Source organism: Macaca mulatta, chromosome 12, assembly GCF_049350105.2.
Source record: "Macaca mulatta isolate MMU2019108-1 chromosome 12, T2T-MMU8v2.0, whole genome shotgun sequence".
Lineage (NCBI taxonomy): Eukaryota > Metazoa > Chordata > Mammalia > Primates > Cercopithecidae > Macaca > Macaca mulatta.
In genome coordinates this window covers 1,668,169-1,688,505 of record NC_133417.1, presented here as the reverse complement: position 1 = coordinate 1,688,505, position 20,337 = coordinate 1,668,169, and positions in this window count along the sequence as shown.

Below are 20,337 nucleotides of genomic sequence, written 5' to 3'. Positions count from 1 at the left end.
GGTGAGTTGTAGTGCTGTCCTGAACTGCGGAGAAGCGCATTGAGGAACCTGGGTTTTGATGCTGTGCACATCAGCAGAGTCACCAGCCCAGGGCCCTGTCAGTCCCATTATTAAGCTCATTTCTTGCTCTTGTCATCGTTACTCAGACGCCTTAAAAAAAAAGCAAACTCCTGCTTACCGTCACTGGCTGAGTTTGGCAAATGGGTGTTTACCCTGGAAAGAGGGGCATTTTGTCCTCTGGAACGTCTAAGGCGCCCTTTGGTGAGGTGGTCTGTTTCTGACCACTCTATCCCGTGGGCGTCCTTCCTACTTCCACCTTCCCTTTCCGAACGCCTCCGCCTCCAGGGCTTTAACTTTCCTTCTGTGTGTGTGCCACGCAGAGGTTATGACTGTTGTGCCAGTGCCCTGTTTTTTCTCTTTCTTTCTTTCTTTCTTTCTTTCTTTCTTTCTTTCTTTCTTTCTTTCTTTCTTTCTTTCTTTCTTTCTTTCTTTCTTTTCTTTTCTTTTCTTTTCTTTTTTCTTTCTTTCTTTCTCTCTCTTTCTTTCTCTCTCTTTCTCTCTTTCTTTCTTTCTTTCTTTCTTTTTTCTTTTCTTTTCTTTTCTTTTTTCTTTCTTTCTTTCTCTCTCTTTCTTTCTCTCTCTTTCTCTCTTTCTTTCTTTCTTTTTTCTTTTCTTTTCTTTTCTTTTTTCTTTCTTTCTTTCTTTCTCTCTCTTTCTTTCTCTCTCTTTCTCTCTTTCTTTCTTTCTTTTCTTTTCTTTTCTTTTTTCTTTCTTTCTTTCTCTCTCTTTCTTTCTCTCTCTTTCTTTCTCTCTTTCTTTCTTTCTTTCTTTCTTTCTTTCTTTCTTTCTTTCTTTCTTTCTTTCTTTCTTTCTTTCTTTCTTTCTTTCTTTTTCTTTTTCTTTTTGCTGAGGGCCCAAAACTTGCTGCATCTCAAAAGAAGCAATTGCATCCATTTGTTCGCGATGAGCATAAACTGCTCTTTAAGGGAGACTAATTGGTAAACCCGGCTGCTGTGGGTAGAAAGACAGAGGTGGGTGCGGAAGCAGGGCTCTGCCTCTTGGAAGCCTGCACAACCTTCCTGCTTTCTTTCTTCAATATCCGCGGGGGTGGGGGTGGTTAATTTTAATAAGCCCTGGAAACCAACAAAGCAGGAAAGTGCTAAGACATTGAGGTGTGAGATTTAAAATGACAACCAGCAGCCTCTCATTCTTCCTTCACTGAGGAAGGAAGGAACCAGTTGCCTCTTCGTTTTGGGGCTGCAGGGTATGTTTGGCAGCGACACTGGCCCTTTGTGCTGTGTGACTCATGAATTGAGATAGTTCTTTACTAAGTGTTTTGTGCAGTAGGTATGAAAATGGGGAAAGAGGGAGCACTGTCCGGGGTGGAGAGGCGTGGAGAGACGCTGTGATACATAGCGAGTCCTTTTTTTCTGGGCTCCTGGTTTTCAATCTTTTTCTTCTTTTTTTCCTAACAGCTTGAAAGATGATTTTTGTGTCTTAATTAAAAGATTGAAGACTGTGGGTCAGACCCAAACTAATTCCATTGGCATCAAAGAAAAGGATTCTTTACATATTTATCTATAGGCATAATTAATTTTTTAATTTTTTACTGAATTATCTGGTTAGTCAAATCATACATTAGAGAAGTAATATTAAAAAATAAAAAATGTATCTGTAAACATATCCCCCTTCCATTCCAGTCTTTGTCTCTGTGTAATTTTAGAACCTTGGGCCATGATGTACATAGAGTTTATATTCTTTTAATATCTTGCTACTTCATTGTTTTCATGTTTAATCTTTGGGTTGATGTATCACAGGTTACTTGACCGTTTCTTACAGGTGTTTGGTTTAGTTTTTTTTTTCCCTTAACGCTAATGTAAATTTGAGTGTTTGGATGGTAGTTTTAGCAGAATTTAAGGCAGAGTCTCAGTTAGGGTGATGGATCGATTTATAGTCCCTAGTTTGAGGAGGGAGGTGGCAATATGCCCTTTCTTCTAAAATTGATATGTTAAATCACAATGGACATTTACATGATTTTGAGCACTTGGGACTCCCCTGGGGTTCACTGTTATTGCACGGTCAGGGCTGGGGATCTTCTGCTGGAGAGGCCCCCAGCGTGCCCAGCGCAGGGTCCTGAGTGTGTTGCTGCAGGACAAGCTCTGGGCTTTGCCCTGCAGTGGCCGTCGCTCTGGGAAGAGCTGGCTGCTCCAGGAATGAGGCCTATGCTCTGAAGCTCACAGTCAGCAGACCAGCAAAGGTCAGCACAGATGACCTTATATGAATCATTCATTTAACAAGCATTCATGGAATACACATTCCATGCAGTTGGAACTTAGAGTGGAAGGCCATCAGTTCACTGTTGTCTCAGCAGAACTTTGTCCCTGGGTCCCTGTTGAACTTAGAGTGGAAGGCCATCAACTCACTGTTGTCTGAGCAGAGCTTGGTCCCTGGGTCCCTGTTGAACTTAGAGTGGAAGGCCATCAGCTCACTGTTGTCTGAGCAGAGCTTGGTCTCTGGCTCCCTGTTGTAGCCTCCGCTCCTAGGAGGTGCACGGTGAGTGTTGGGGGACCCTCTCCAGGCACAATTGCTGAACAAGGACCCCTCCCAAGGGTGTCAGCCCTAGGCCCTGAGCTCTGAAGAGGAGGAAGGCATTCCTGGAGCCATCTCCCCTTCTGGATACTGAGCTCTGCACAGAGAGAAACTCTTCCACATTCACTGCAGTGAAGTTCATACTTTAGAGACTGGGGCCTGCATTCCCCAGAATTTCCATGGCCACAGGTGGTGGCTGCACCATGCGACTGGTGTCTATGTTCCCTGGAATTTCCATGGCCATAGATGGTGGCTGTACCATGTGACTGGGGTCTGCATTCCCTGGAATTTCCGTGACTGCAGGTGGTGGCTGCACCATGCGACTGGAGTCTGTGTTCCCCAGGATTTCTGTGACCATAGGTGGTAGCTGCACCATGCGACTGGAGTCTGTGTTCCCCAGGATTTCTGTGACCACAGGTGGTAGCTGTACCATGTGACTGAGGGTCTGCGTTCCCCTGAATTTCCGTGGCCATAGGTGGTGGCTGTACCATGGGAATGAGGGTCTCTGTTCTCTGGAATTTCCATGGCCATAGGTAGTGGCTGTACCATGCGACTGGGGTCTGCGTTCTCCAGAATTTCTGTGGCTGCAGGCTGTGGCTGCACCATGCGACTGGGGTATGCATTCCTCGGAATTTCCGTGGCCATATATGGTGGCTGTACCATGTGACTGAGGGTCTGCATTCCTGGAATTTCTGTGGTCGCACATGGTGGCTGTACCATACAACTGGGGTCTACATTCCCTGGAATTTCCTTGGCCACAGGCGGTGGCTGCACCATGCATCAGGTCCTCTGTCTCAGGAGTTGGTGCCATTGTCTCTGTTACTCCCTCGCCTGACACACAGAGGCAGTTCCTGACTTTATCACTCCCAGGAAACACACAGGCATCTGTTTTGGATCCTTGTTTTATTTCCCCATCACCTTTCTCATCAAAGGGAAATTCACATCCCTCTAAAGCTGAAAATGGTGTGGGGCCCCCTGGTGGTCTTTCCAAGGCATTATCAGCAGGTAAATTAGATCATGTGGGCCAGTGTAACTGAAATGAAAACAGAAAGGTAAGTCGTGTCACTAAGCTTTGGTGGGAGATTCAGGGTCTTTGTTAGTGGCAGAATCATCCAAAGTAAGTTGTTTGTTCACTGCAGATCTAGATGGTTGGCTGTGTCAGGATTAAACTTAGCCAGTGTCGACAGAGTGTCGCTTAATCCCTCACGGAAGCGTGTCAAGTACATTGAAGAATAGCTGCCAAGTCTGCTATTGTCGGGAGAGAGGCAGGTACGTCTCTCGCTTAGCCCAGTGCTGCAGGAGGCCAGGCTCACGTCAGGCTGTGCGTGTGAGTGGGTTGGATTTTTAGCACTCTGGGACGGTAAAGCACAAACATCTATTTTTAACTTGTGGGTGACCTTCTTCTGTGCTGCTTGAGTCTCTGTGGGCCTTTCTGTTTCCTTCCTGAGGAGTCTGTGCCAGGGTCCCAAGCGTTCTCTGGGCTGCACCTCCGCGCCTGCCCAGTGAGGAGCCTCCTCCTGGTGGCTGTGGGACTGGGCTGGGCCCACACTGTCAGCATCGTCTGGGGTAAGCAAGCCCGTCCTTCCACACCTCAGTGTCCCCAGCTGTTGAACAGGGCTAATCAACTGACCGTCAGGATTAATGGGGATCAGATGCGCTCATCTCATAGCCCTGCTTGGTAAATAGCCACTTCCACTCTGTCCTCCAATGTGCTACTCTAGACTTTTGCTTTACCTCCATTTAGCCAGGTGATTCGAGGTGACAGTGACTATCAAGAGGGATGTACAGAGGAAACCAGTGGAAGAGAGCTCGAGGAGCAGACATGGGCGCAGGGAGCACAGTGCGGGGAGCACGGCTGCAGGGAGCATAGGCATGGGGAGCACAGATAGGTGTAGGGAGCATGGGCGTGGAGAGGACGGGTGCGGGGAGAACGGGTGTGGGGAGCACGGGCGTGTGAAGCATGGGTGCGGGGAGCACGGGTGCTGGGAGCACAGGGCATGGAGAGCATGTGTGTACTTGCTCTGCTCTGACAGAGGCTGCCGAGCATGTACTCTGTGCTCAGATGGGTCAGAGCCTCAGTGCCTCTTTTTAAAAAAAAAAAAAAAAAAATCTTTTTTTAAAGATAGGACTTCTGTCTTCCTGGTGGCCCCTTTTAGTCGATACTCTTTTAAGCCTGCTTTTCCAGAGAAAAGCTAGGAAGGATGGCCTATATAGGTTCCAGTCTGGGCATATCTGGAAGAATGGGTCTTTTTTAGGTTTGAGTCTGGCGTACCTGGGGACATCTTTGAACCTCCACTCAGAGTCCCAGAACCACGTGTAGAGGCTCCCCAAATGTCTGCTGGGACTTTCCCCTCTGCTCGCGGATGATGAAGAGCAGAACCTCACCCTGCCACGACCTCTGGGGTCCTCCTTCCTGGAGGGCAGTGCCTTGGTGACCAGCGTGTGTAGGAGTCTGAGCTGGCACCTTCGGGCTATGCTGTGCAGCGGGGGCTCATGCCATGGGGCATTCTTGTGTTCTGCACCGGGACTGGTGACGTTGGGCATCCTCGTGCAGTGTGGACCACATGAGGTGCACATGAGCCAGACAGCTCCCGGAATTCGGAGCCTGGCTCTGTCTCAGGCCACCCACCTGTCTGTGGCATTTCTGAGGGATTGTGGGGACCGTATGAGTCTGTGTCCCCACCCTCACTGGCTGGACACCTGTGCCAGGCTGGAGCTTTATGTTTCACCATCCCCTGTTCCGAGTTGTGTGAATATTTATTTTCATTACCTACTCTCATGAGCTTTCCTTTTTAAAAAAAAAAAAAATCGGAGACAGACTTTGAAGTCCCCTGGCCCCACCGTTCGTGGACCTAATGGTATTGCAGAAATTATGACTTCAATTATGTATAATAACTGGGGCTACTTTAAAAGTCATGTAAAGGAACAAGGTGGAGTAGCCATTTCAAGCTGTACATCATGCTGGATTCTTAAGTGAACATTATCAGGCTTTCAACACGTTTTCTCTTTTTATTTACTTTGGAGAATATAATGGATGCTCAGAAGCTGTTGGGATTTAGTAAGAGGAAGTTATCCTTAAGAAGCTATTTAAGCAAGGGGACAGTTGGAGTAAACGTAAATTATGAACACACACCTATTCCAAACCAGAGAAATAAAAGCATCAACTTTACTGGGGTTGAAACTTGGGTGCTAGTGTGTCTTTCCTGCCCACAGTGACTGTGGCAGTGCTGTGGGCAGGAAATTCTGGAAAGAAGACTCGGTGCCAGTGGTAATTTTTGTGACGATTCATTTGCTTTCAGCTCAAGTGACTATAGTCTTACTTGCAAATGGCTAGGTCTCCACCAATGGACCACAACACTGACAAAGGACACATGAGAAATGACCCTTGGGTTTTTAACAATTATTATTTTTAATGGACACATTATAGTACATATCCATGGGATACAGTATGATATTTCAATACATGTTTTTCGTGTGTAATTAGCAACTCAGGGTAATTAGCATGTCCATCATCTCAAACATTTGTCATTTCTTAATGCTGGGAATATTTAAAATCCTCTCTTCTAGCTGCTTGAAAATATACAATAAATTGTAAACTATAGTCACCCTACAAGGCTATAGCACACTAACCCTTATTTTTACTATCTAGATGTAATTTTGTATCCATTAGACAACCTCTCCCTTTCTGCCTTCCCGCCGCCCTTTCCTGTCTCTAGAAGCCACTGTTCTACCTTCCGAGGGTAGAATATCGTTTTCCTCATAGAGATCTTTAACCTTCTTGGTTAGATTTCTTCTGAGGTATTTTTATTTTTATTTTATATTTTTGTAGTTAAATGGGATTGCTTTCTTGATTTCTTTTTTCACTGGCTCATTGTTGGTCTATAGAAATGCTACTGATATTTATATGTTGATTTTGTATTCTGTAACTTTACTGAATTTGTTTATCAGTTCAAAGAGATTTTTGCTGGAGTCTTTTTTTTTTTTTTAATATATAAGAGCACATTGTCTGAAAACAGATAATTAGAGTGCCTCCTTTCCACTTTGGGTGCCCTTGATTTCTTTCTCTTGCCTGACTGCTCTTGACTAGGACGTTCAGTGCTGTGTTGAATAGGAGTGGCACAAGTGGGCGTCCTTGTCTTTTACAGATCTCAGAGAAAAAGCTCTTAGTGTTTCCCCATTCCCCATTATGTTAGCTGTGGGTTTGTCACATATGGCCTTTATTGTGTTGAGGTATGTTTCCTTCAGTGCCTCGTTTGTTGAGACTTTCTATCATGAAGCAGCGTTGAATTTTATCAAATGCTTTTTCTGTATCTATCGAAATGATATTATGGTTTTTGTCCTTAATTCTGTTGATGTGATGTAGCATGATTATTGATTTGTGTTTGATGAGCAATCCTTGCATCGTGGGATAAATCCCACTTGATCATGGTGTATAATCTTTTTGATTTGCTGTTGGATTCAGTTTGTTAGTATTTTGTTGAGGATTTTTGCATCTGTGTTCATCAGGAATATTGACCTATAGTTTTCTCTTTTTATTGTGTCCTTGCCTTATTTTGGTATCAGGGTAATGCTGGTCTTGAAGAATGAACTTGGCAGAATTCCCTCCTCTTCAATACTTTTGGGATAGTTTGAGAAGAATTGAAATAAAAATGTGTAGAGTTCAGCTGCGAAGTCACCTAGTTCTGGGGTTTTCTTTGTTGGGAGACTTTTTATTATTACTTAGTCATACGTGTTACTCATTATTGGTCTCTTCAGGATTTCCGTTTCTTCTTGGTTCCATCTTGGTAGGTTGTACGTGTCCGGGAATTTATCCATTTCTTCTAGATTTTCCAATCTGTTGACATACAATTGTTCAAAATAGTCTGTAATGATCCCTTGTATTTCTGTAGTATCAACTATCATTCTCCTTTTCTGTTTCTAATTTTATTTCTTTGGGATTTCTTTTTGTTTGCTTAGTGTAGCTAATGGTTTGTCTATTTTATTTATCTTTTCAAAAAACCAATATTTTTTTCTTCATTTTTATATTTGTTAGTTTCAAGTTTATTTAGTTCCTCTTTGATCTTTGTTATTTCTTTTCTTCTACCACTTTTGGATTTGATTTGTTCTTGCTCTTCTAGCTCATTGCAGTTCGTTGTTAGGTTGTTTATTTTAAATCTGTTTTTTAAATGTAGGAGTTCATTGTTATAAACTTTCCTCTTAATACTGCTTTTGCTGTATACCATAAACTTTGATATGTTGTGTTTCTGTTTTCATTTATTTCAAGAAATTTTTAAATTTCCTTCTTCATTTCTTCATTGACCCATTGGCTATTCAAGGGCATATTGTGTAATTTCTATGTATTTATACAGTTTTGAAAGTTCTCCTTGTTGTTGATTTTTTTTTTAATTAAACTTTTTGTTCTAGAGTACATGTGCACAATGTGCAGGTTTATTACATGTGTATTCACGTGCCAAGTTGGTATGCTGCACCCATTAACTCATCATTTACATTAGGTATATCTCCTAATGCTATCCCTCCCTCCTCCCGCCTCCCCCCTCCCCACAACAGGCTCCAGTGTGTGATGTTTCCTTTCCTGTGTCCAAGTGATCTCACTGTTCATTTCCCACCTATGAGTGAGAACTTGCGGTGTTTAGTTTTCTGTCCTTGCGATAGTTTGCTGAGAATGATGGTTTCCAGCTCCATCCATGTCCCTACAAAGGACATGAACTCATCCTTTTTTATGGCTGCATAGTATACCATGGTGTATATGTGCCACATTTTCTTAATCCAGTCTGTCATTGATGGACATTTGGATTAGTTCCAAGTCTTTGCTGTTGTGAATAGTGCCGCAATAAACATACATGTACATGTGTCTTTATAGCAGCATGATTTATAATCCTTTGGGTATGTACCCAGTATTGGGATGGCTGAGTCAAATGGTATTTCTAGTACTAGATCCTTGAGGAATGACCACACTGTTTTCCACGATGGTTGAACTAGTGTACAGTCCCACCAACAGTGTAAAAGTGTTCCTATTTCTCCACATCCTCTCCAGCACCTGTTGTTTCCTGACTTTTTAATGATCGCCATTCTAACTGGTGTGAGATGGTATCTCATTGTGGTTTTGATTTGCATTTCTCTGATGGCGAGTGATTATTGTAGCAGGACTAGCCGCAGACAAAACATGATGGGAGGCTACATGCATCAGCTAACAGAACAAAACGTTTTACAGTGCTTTCTCAGACAATGTCTGGAATTTACAGATAACACTAGTAGTTTGGGTCAGGGGTTAATATTATTATTATTATTTTAACCACCAGGGCCAGGTGGTGGTGCCAAGGTCGTCTAGCTATTTATCTTACTTCTGTTTCCTTCCAACTTTTTGTTTTCTCCCCCTTCTCCTGTCTTATAAACTAGGGAAAAGGGGAGACGGGAAAAGTTGGGAAAGACAACAGGAGAAGTGGTGGTCTCATTCTATATTATGAGCATTTTTTCATGTCTCTATTGGCTGCATAAATGTCTTCTTTTGAGAAGTGTCTGTTCCTTGTTGTTGATTTATAGCTTTATTCTGTTAGAGTCTGAGAGTATCCTAGATGTTATTTCAATTTTAGAAAAAATGTATTGAGAATTCTTTTGTAGCCTAACATGTGGTGGATTCTAGAGAATGTTCCATGTGCTGAGGAGAAGAATGTGCATTATGTATCTGTTGGATGAAATGTTCTGTAAATGTCTGATAGGTCCATTTGGTCTACACTGGACTTTAAATTTGATGTTTTGTTGTTATTTTTTGTCTAGATGACCTCCAGTGCTGACAGTGGGATTTTGAAGCTCCTACTATTGTTGTGTTGGTGTCTCCCTGTCTCTCTCTGTCTCTCTCTCTCTCCATATATATATATATATATATATATATATATATACACGCACACATATATATATGTGTGTGTGTGTGTGTATTTATGTATATATAAATTTATTTGAGACAGAGTTTTGCTGTTGTTGCCTAGGCTGGAGTGCAGAGGTGCAATCTCAACTCATTGCAACCTCCACCTCCTGAGTTCAAGTGATTCTCCTGGCTCAGCCTCCCAAGTAGCTGGGATTACAGGCATGTGCCACCATGCTGGGCTAATTTTTTGTATTAGTAGAGAGAAGGTTTCACCATGTTGGCCAGACTGGTATTAAACTCCTGACCTCAGGTGATCCACCTGCCTCCACATCCCTCCCAAAATGCTGGGATTATAGGCATGAGGCACTGCGCCAGACCTCTCTTTCTATTTAGATCTACTAATATTTGCTTTACATATCTGAGTGCTTTGTTGTTGGGTGCACATATACTCGTAATTGTTATATCCTTTTGCTATTTTGATCTCTTTATTATATAATTACCTTTTTTTCTCCTTTTTACAGTTTTTGACTTAAATTGTGATTGATCTGAAATAAATATGGCTACTCTTGCTCACTTTTGATTTCCATTAATGTGGAATGTGTTTTTCCATCCCTTCACATTTAGTCTATGTGTGTCTTTGCGGCTGAACTGAGTTTTTTGTAGGCAGCATATAGTCAGTTTTTCTTGTTTTAAAGTCATTCAGGCCGTCTGTATCTTTTAATTGGGAATCTTGGGATTATTTTGCTATTGATATCACAGTCCAGACATTAAGATTTTCTCACTTAAGTTGCTTTACACAAATTAATATGAAGAGGAAGTAGAGTTTTTCTTTTGTCCTTTTGAAGAGAGTGATGGATTATTATTTTGACTTCATGCAAGTGAGGGACTCACCATGCCTGTTGGGATTTTAGAATTTCTTTCCTGTTATTAGGAACAGCAATGATCTGTAATGGGTTCCTGGAATCATCCAGTGATGGTCTGAATATCTTAAAAGTTTCCTTTCATGTCTCATTTTCTATTTCTCCCCTAGTAGCCATGCACCTGGGGCAGGACCTGGCCTTACATTTCTTTGGTTTCTTGATGATTTTTTAGGTTTAGTGTTTGACACAGTTAGGAGTCTGGATAAAATCAGCCCTTCTGGGAAGTGTGTAAGTCAAACAAGGACTTTCTGGTGACGTTATACAGGTTTCCCATGCCCCATGAGTACAGGAATAGCTCCCTGGGGAAGGAGAATGGGCACATGATGGCAGGGAGCCATTCTGGGATGGTCCCATCGTTCTGCAGGAATTGTCATGCAGGAAGAAGAAGCACGTGGTGACTGAGCTGGTAGTGATTCTGCTGATAGTTTTGATCGTTATGATTTGCTCCTGAAAGGTGATGTGGGATGAACTGCAATATTTAGAATGCTGACATTCCTTGAAACAAAGATATAGAAAAAGGTTTATAATTGCATGATGCCTTGTAGTTTTCAGCTGCTCTCATGTGGATCCTTTTTCGTGCTTCTGAAATGCTTTCCCAGGAGAGAGCGTTGTTCTTTGTATATAGATGAGGAGCCTGGGTTTCAAATGGTTAGGAATTCAGCACACGCATTGGAATCTTTAGTTTCCTGGAACATTTTCTATTCAAGTATAGACCACATGGCCTCTAAAGGCTGGCTCATTCTTAACACCGCGATTGATTATCCAGCCTCACGTCTGGGGTGGGTGGCAGGAACTCCACAGCCATCCTGGGTGCTCTGGGGTGGGGTGGCTGAGCTGTGGCAGCTCCTCCCAGCTGAGCAGCAAGGCTGGGGAAAGCTCATTCCATTCCCCTTGGTTCTAACCAGGTAGAGGCTTACACTGCACGTTTCCTTAGCTGGGAACCTTTAGAACTTTACATTTAAATCTAATCTGTGATCCAGGGGGTAGACACATGGGTATTCACTGTACAATTCCTAAATTTTTTGAATATTTAAAATTTTTTTTTATATGTGTCATGGACGACAAAAGAAATGAGACCCCTTTGAGTTAGCTTTTCTGTATAGCATCTTCTAGAATCAGGAGGCTGGACAGGGTTTAGTTTCATCAGAAATCTGAATCTTTCTGGTCAAGAGACGGCACTATTAAGTTCTTGGTTGTGTGGTTTCTGGGAAAGAAATATTCTAAATGAGTTCCAGGAATCACCTCTGTGGGATTTCTACAGGAAAAATGACCACTCTTGAAGCTTCGCTGTCACTAACAAGAATAATGGTGACGGTTTCTAAGCTGTCTCCAGCCAATCTTTAGTTCTTTTATGCAGAGTGCTTTTATTCCAAGTGAGGTGCCCTTCTGTTTAATAGTGACCTGCAGTTATTACAGGGACTGCAGCTGCATTTGATGGACGTGAACCTGTTCATCTCTGGCTCCCCAGCTTCGCCTCTGGGGTGCGTGGCAGGCGCTCCACAGCCATCCTGAGTGCTCTGGGGTGGGAAGTCTCTAGGGGGAGTGGACAGTGCATGGCCAGGACGTTCCTGTCCGACGTTCCACACTGGTGTGTGGGCGTCTCTGCCCTGTTTCCTCCGTCCGTGCATGTGTGGCGTTTCCTCCGTTCGTGCATCTGTGGCCTGTTTTCTCCGTGTGTGCCTCTGTGGCACGTTTCCTCCATCCATGCGTCTGTGGTGTTTCTTCCATCCGTGTGTCAGTGGCATTTCTTTCGTCCCTGCGTCTGTGGCACTTTTCCTCCCTCCATGCGTCTGTGGCGCTTTTCTTCCCTCCGTGCGTCTGTGGTGTTTCCTCCGTCCGTGCGTCTGTGGTGTTTTCTCCGTCTGTGGATCTGTGGCGTTTCCTCTGTGAGTCTGTGGCCTGTTTTCTCCGTCCACGCTGAAGGCCGTCACTTCTCTCTAGTCACCACTTACTGATCGCTCCCTGTTGGGGTCCGTGCCGGGGGTGGTGGAGAATGAAAGAACACACAAAAGACAAAGACACACAGAGAACATGGCGGCCGCGCTCAGAGCCTCCACCTCACTTTATTTATACTCCATAAACCCCACGTCAGCAGAAAGAATGCAATGCAAAACAAACTTTCTTTTCCCAGATGTAACCTTCTACTCAGTTCTTTGTTTCTATGCTCTTCCTTATCTGCCCGCCTTCTTGGCGCCTACGGGAGTTCATTAAAAGTTCAATTGGAGATACTGTCCTTGAGCCCTATCTATTCTCAGCATACTGCTTTCAAAGGCCCCTGCATTTCCCCCCCCCCCTTTTTTTTTGTTTTGCCTCAATCCTAAAAAGGTAGCCCATATTTGTTCTTGTGTTTTCTTTTGTTTTTGGAGGCGACGGAGGGAGCATCGAATCACCAAAAGAAGTAGACCCAATCCAAGTGCCCAAAGCAATATACTTCCAGAGATTGTAGAAATCCATATCTTCATCTGGGTCCATGGGTTAAAGCAAGGCGCTGACCCAGCTCCTGAAGGGTTACAGTTCCGGACAACACATGTAATTGTTGTTGAAATGCTTCGGAAATGTTCTGAGTGAGCTCTTGGATGTCCAAACTAATATTTTTATGGCCTACTAATAATTTTCGGATTACAGTCCAATTTTGAGAGATGTTAAAAGGCACAGGCGTTACACAAAATTGAGTGGAGTTCCAATCACATTGTAATGTCATCCGAGTACTGAGTACAGTGAGCTGATCTCCAAGCCATGTCAATGCTTGCTCCATGTTGTCCAATCTTTCAGCAAGTTGAGAATCAATGTTTCGTTGTTGAAGCCATAACCGGTGAGATTGTTCGTGCCATTGCTGCATAAATTCAGCATTTTGTATGCTTTGACGAAGAGCGAGTCCTGCTATGGCTGCAGTGGAGACCATGGCGACAAGGCTCATCACCGAGGCAATTATAAGTCCAAGGGCACGGAGGGTTCACTGGAGAGAAGTCCAAATATAAGTCTCAGGAGGTGATGCCCCCCATGGTCACGTAAGGTTAACAGGTAGCCAAATTTCCTTACGAGCCCTGAGGATATAAATATCCTCAGTAAAATTGTGCCACCAGGAATGATTGAGGCAAGACAAAAATGTACACGTATCTGTACTATTAACAATCCCCGTAAGATTATCCCATGTCAAATTTCCTGCTAATAATAGGTGGGGCTTACGGACACAAGAAATAATATATCAGGAGGTATTCCGATATAACTGAATATGAAAGGAGTTATTTGGGTTAGAAAGATTAAGGGGCATATTCCCCACAAAAGTGCTAATGGCATCGCCTGCAACTAACAACTTCCAAAAATAACTCTGTACTTCAGGCCTCCTTCACGCCATACCAAGGTTTCATTACTGTTAGCAGCAATACTTTTATTTACCCAGTGTCATTTCAAAGGTATGTGACTAAATTTTGTTTGAAAATCACCGTGCACACTTCAATCAGTTATTTGCATCCCGTTGTATTCTAATAAAATCCGGGGTTTAGTTCCCCGACATTATTGTCACTCCAGCACCTCAATATTAGGAGAAACGTCTAGAATAGGACAAAAAAGTAAAGAACTAGGAATAGTTTCATTACTATATACAGTATGATTATATTAAAAACTTCTAGTTACAATAATAACAGTATTAGCAGCCACATGACTATGATTATAACGAACAGCCCAAGCTTCATGTGATTTTCGGAGACAATGAGGACTATTTCCCATACATATTGGAAGTCCTTCCACTCCAAATTGGTATGTGCTGATTATAATTGCTGTTTCCCGTTCTATGTTGTCCTTGTCCATATGGGGGATGGCATCCAAGTAATGTTATTGGTGAAAACCTTAATTTCCGCCTCCTCTCAGGCGACTCCCTGATACAAGGGTGGAAAGGGAATATAAGTCCAATATTCATACAAAGCCTCACTAAGAGAAATAAGTCTCCCGCCGAGGCACATCTAACAAAGGAAGAAATGCATGCTGAATCCAGTTTTCTTTTCAACAGGGTTTCAATCATCTTGTAGGAAACCACTCAGGTCCACTCCCTGTAAGGACAAGAGCATAGCCCCGTCCCTGTTTTAGAACTTGCCCTTGAACATGCTTACCTTCTTCATTAGGATACCAAACCTTTAAACTGTCAGCAGGGACTATCACCGAGGGAGTTGAGGAAAGATGGGTTACGACAGCAGAGTCTTGCAATTGTCTCCATTGATTCAAAAAAATTAAGGTAAAAAGAACCTTCAAAATCTGGTTTCAAAATCTGGTTTCTGGGGGGCTCATTTCCCCCTTTTTGTTTTGTTTTAATAGTTAAGTTTTTAAAGTTAAATTTGTGCGCTCAATGATGGCTTGACCTTGACTGTTGCCCGGGATACCGGTGATATGTTGAATATTGTATTGCTGTAAGAAAACTTGTAATTTACGAGAGACATAGGCAGGGGCATTATTAGTTTTAAGTATGAGGAATGCCCATGATGGCGAAATAAGCTAAGAGATGAGTAATAACAGAAATGAGAAAAGGTATCAATGGTATGATGAACATACTTTAATCGTCTAAAAGAAGGGACACCTCGTGGATTAACCCCAGGTTGGAAGGATGGAATGCTCAAAGGAGCACAGGAAGGACAAGCTCGAATAAGAGAACGAGCTTGTTTATGAGTTAAATGAAACCATCGTTGAAGGCCAGAACTATTAGTGTGATGTAGAGTATATTTTTGTTCTGCAGCATGTAGGTGGCCGATTAAAAGCAAATCAATCTGAGTATTACCATGAACTAATGGTCCAGAAAGTTGAGAATGAGAACGAAGATGAGTGATGAATAAAGGAGCTCGACGTTGGCTCAAAGTAAAGGACAACAAAGAAAAGAATTTCTGAAGAGAAGAAGTAGTACAAAGAGGTAAAGTGGCCTGAGAAATATAAGAAGTAACATAAACGGCGTATTGAGAATCACTAACAATGTTACAACCAGTAGTAGGGAAATCAAGTAAGACCATGAGAATAGCAAACAATTCTCCCTATTGCACCGAGGGATAAGGATAAACTGTAACTCAAGATTGATGAAGCTTCTTGCCAAGAATCAGAAGTTGCAAGAAGATAAGTGATCTGACTATGAGTGAATTGAGAGATAATTAAGGAAGGATCTCCTCCCCAAAGTTGTCGACAGTGATGCCGTCCTTTGATGATCAGTTCAGCTAAACGATCGATATAAGTAGCCAAGCGTTTAGATATTTTATTGGACAAAAAGATCCATTTTAGTGGTCGACTAGTTTGATGAATCATTCCTGTGGGAGAAGGTAAAGTATGAAATAAACAAAAGGAAGGGCCTTTTGAAGTTGCTCTTCAACAGGCTGGAGTTCCTGTAAAGCCAAAGGAGTTAAATGCCGTGAGTTGTCCAAGTGACTGTCTCCTTCTAGAATAGAAAAAAGATGTTATAACTGATATGTTGGTATTCCTAAAACAGGACGCATCCAATTAATGTCTCCTAGAAGCTTTTGAAAATCATTTAATGTTTTTAAATGATCACGTCGAATTTGAATTTTTTGGGGTCGAATATTTTGTGCCCCCAAGGTATAACCTAAATATTGATAAGAAAATCCAGTTAAATTTTTTCTGTGGCAATATTAAGTGAGTAGAAAGAAAGCTGAGTTTGTAATGATACAAAAGCATCTTGCTGCTTTTCTCTGGTTTTAACTTTGTGGGATAAGGGCAGGATTAGGAAGACCAGGCTGTAAACTTTCCCTAGGTTTAATGTAAACATTTATAATTTTAAGACAAGACAAAGACAGGAATTCCATGCAGAAATACGTGGCTTTATATTCCTCTCGGCCATTTGTTTTTTGACTTACTCTTTTAGAGTCCTAAGTATTTCTTTAAATAATAGTCACTGTTTCACCTAAATAGGAGTGGTGGCTATGAGTTTAAAGGATTGTAGCCCATTTTGAACATCTTATTTTTGGCAGCTGAGGAAATATGAGGAATGTTTAAAAAAGCAGCAAATTGTTGTGAAAGATCTTGTTCCCAAAAATTAATATTGATAGGAACAATATAAAAATTAAAAAAAACACTTGACCTTGTTGACCTTTAGGACCGACACAGGTTAAAGGTTCTACGTCTTGATAAATCACAGAAGCAGCACCCAAGCCAGTGAGTATAATTGAAACTTGTCTTTTTTCCCATTGTATAGGCCACTAATTTAAACAAATAATAGACATATTCACCCCCGTATCAATTAACTCTTTTAAAACTATCCCATTAATGTGCAATGAACATAAGGGCTTTTGATTAGAAACTAAAGTTTCCCAAAAAACAGTTTTTTCTGTGCTACGAAACCCTCTCTATTGAGAATACGTTCCCCTGCCTCTAGGCGTATAAATTGTGAAACTTGTACCAAAATAAAAATTTTATTAGTAATATCGTGTCCTTTTGGCAAAGGGCCACACACTCTAATAGCTAATTTATATACTCCTCTATTAGGAGACAAAGTATAAGGCTGAGTAATAGCTAAGTCAGCAGCGGCGCTCTGCTTAGTTGCCGCATAAAGCTGAGAAACTGGGGTAAGGTGTGGGATCCTTAAGGAGGACTTGAATTTATTCCTTAATGTTGTAGGCCATTGCTCACTGAATATTGTAGTAGACTTCTATTGTAATTGTTGGGGCCCCAAGCCTGTGGGCCCCGGCTCCCGTTTCCCAGGAGAGGAGACAGTAAATTTCCACTTTTATCAGTTTTGGAACGACATTTATTTGTCCAATGTCGACCTTTACCACAATATTTGTACACCTCTGAAGGCAGCTTTCTGCCTTGAGGGATAAAAGTGTTCAATTTTTATGACATTCTTTTTTTTGAAATGTCTAGGTTTACCACACTGCAAACAAACACCTTGTCTGTTATTTCCTTTTAAGGCTTTAGACAAAGCTCCAGCAAATAATTGAGCATCATAAATAGCCCCTCCAACACTAACACAAGTTTTAATATATTTATCTAAATTGGCCCCATTGGCCTTTAACGATTTTAACAATTTTTAACAGTCAGCATAAGCATTTTTAAAAGACAATGTTTATAACACAATTTTTGAAGCAAGGCCAGCACCCACAATTTTGAAGACAGCATCCTGAAGACGGGCTACGAAATCTGAATATAGTTCATTTGTGCCCTGTAAAATCTTCACAGAGGAAAGGGAACATTTTCCTGTTATCTCTACCTTATTTCAGGCCCTTAAAAACAAAGTCTTGATTTGAGTAAAGGCAACATCATCTAAACCAGCCTGAGCATTAAGAGTAGCATATTGGTCCGTGCCTGTGAGTTGTTCCTCAGTGGGTCCAGGGGGATCACACATAACATTTTTTCTAGCCTATACATGTGCCTTGTTCATTTACCAGCTGTGCAATTGTAACCACTGAGAACGATCAAGAAAAGCCTTCCCCAAAGTCTTCCAGTCTATAGGAATTATCAAATTTTCTGATGAAAAATATCAAGAAGACCAAGGATAAAAGGAGATTGAGGTCCATAGTTAGAAATGGCAGCTTTCATTTCTTTTTAAAAATTTAATTTGTAAGGCATTAAATTGGACATTATTGCCACCATTTGAAAACTGAGCATTAGGAGCAAAAGAAGCACAAATAATTGGAAACAGATCCAGCTCCTTAAATTTTTTTTTTTAATTAAAAGTATATATAATATATAATAATAGTCATATCCCCAAATATAAAGAATCTCAACATATTAATAAGAAAAGGCAAATAACCCAACCAAAAGTAGCAGAACAAAGAAATGACAATAAACCTATATGTCTAACATCATTACTCACTAGGAAATATGTATATTAATACCAAATTGAGAATCATTACATACACAATACAATGGTTAAAATTTAAAAACACAGAAAATATCAAGAGGTAGTTAATGTATTAAGCAGCTCGAATATTCAACTTCTGTTTGGAGTGTAAATTGGTGGAACCTATGCACCCCTATAACATAACAATTTCCTAGCTGGGGTTATTAATACTATATTAATATTAATAGTTAATATTAATGTGTTTATTTATTGACTATTGAAATACTCATAATATTTTAACAAACAATAAGATATACATATACACTGGTTTTAACATATTAAACAGGTGTTTAGTATAAATTTAAAGTATGTCTGATGTGAACAGGGCTTCAACTTTGCCAAACAAAGGTAAAGATAAGGAAGCCGGGGGGTTGGAGGCACTGGAAAATCCTCTTTTAACAGGGCAGAAGGAAAAGAAACAGGGAAAGCTCGCAAAGGTGAATTAGAAGAATATATCTGTAATATTTGTTGAAGCATTTCCATAATACACTGCATGTCAGAATTTCCCTTAGAAGAAGGAAGAGCTGGCTTTTTCTCTTCTCCCCCTTTTGCTACCCCCCCCCCATCCTCTGTTATCCTGGCACAAATGGGCTCCATTTCAGATTTATTTTATTTTTATTTTTTCCAAATCCTCAGATATCTTTCCTCCTGTGGCTACATTACCACACTCTGAATCAGTCTCAAGTAACTCTAATGTCTGAGTGATAGAGTCACACAAGGTCCACAATTTTAGAGGCATAATATCCCCTAACTGGAGAGCTCTAAGCAGAGTTTTTACTACCTGTAACCATTCTCTGCGATTCAGCTGCACTTTAGTCTGATACTGAAACCAGTAACAATGTTGTTCAACATGGGCAAACCATCACTTCAAAGTCTTTTTCTTTCACTTTTACTCCTATAGACAGCAACAGTCCTTGAAACAGCCGTAAATATTCTGAGGCCAGAGAGATGGAATTCCCCATAATGAAAGCTTAAGAAGGTTCCCCTTAACAATATCCGGGCCTTACCCGCCCCTAGGGGGTTCCCCTTCTTGTTCTCCCCTACTCACCCGTGCTGACCCTGCTCGCTGCGCCACTTGTTGGGGTCCGTGCCGGGGGTGGTGGAGAATGAAAGAACACACAAAAGACAAAGACACACAGAGAACATGGCGGCCGCGCTCAGAGCCTCCGCCTCACTTTATTTATACTCCATAAACCCCACGTCAGCAGAAAGAATGCAATGCAAAACAAACTTTCTTTTCCCAGATGTAACCTTCTACTCAGTTCTTTGTTTCTATGCTCTTCCTTATCTGCCCGCCTTCTTGGCGCCTACGGGAGTTCATTAAAAGTTCAATTGGAGATACTGTCCTTGAGCCCTATCTATTCTCAGCATACTGCTTTCAAAGGCCCCTGCAGCTCCCTGTGTGCTGAGCCTGTGTCAGGCGTGTGGCGTGTGTCACCTGTGTGGCAGGGGTTTGCGTGACACACAGGGACACACGCTTGGGGAGCTGCAGTGATGGGGTCATAGCCACGCAGCTCAGCCCTCGGCCTGAGGGTCTTGGTGCCCACCCAGCTCTTCCCGAAGCAGCCTCAGGGCAGATCCCAGCTCTGCTTTCTCTCCTCGAGATACCTCATGAAGTAAACTAAGCAAATCGAAAGTAGGAAACAGTTGTGAAATGAGGCCTGGTTTCAGGTGTGTGTGGTCATTTCTCTTTACATGTTTACTTCACATACCCCAAATGATATACTTTCCAGCTGGTATAACAATGAATTACCAGCCATTACTGGTACAAAATTCCAGGAAGGATATTTGAGGAGGGCATAGTCTCAAAAACATGCTTAATTTTCACAGTTGTGATTTGCATGATAAAGCTGTCAGGACTGTGACCTTCTTTTGTTATCTTATTTTTATTTTTAGACCCTTGGGAGGAAGTTATTTAGTGATTACTTATAATTGTGAAAATAATGTAATGATTACAGAATCTCATTAGAATAAATATTATATTTTCTGTTCCTTATGTCAATGAAATCATCTTAATCCAGGCCGATGTTGGCAGGAATTGTCACGTTTAAAATGGGTAAGATATTTATGTGATGTGACGACCTCCCGTATTGTCTCTGGAACATATCAGAACTTTCATCTCAATTCTCACTTGTTGA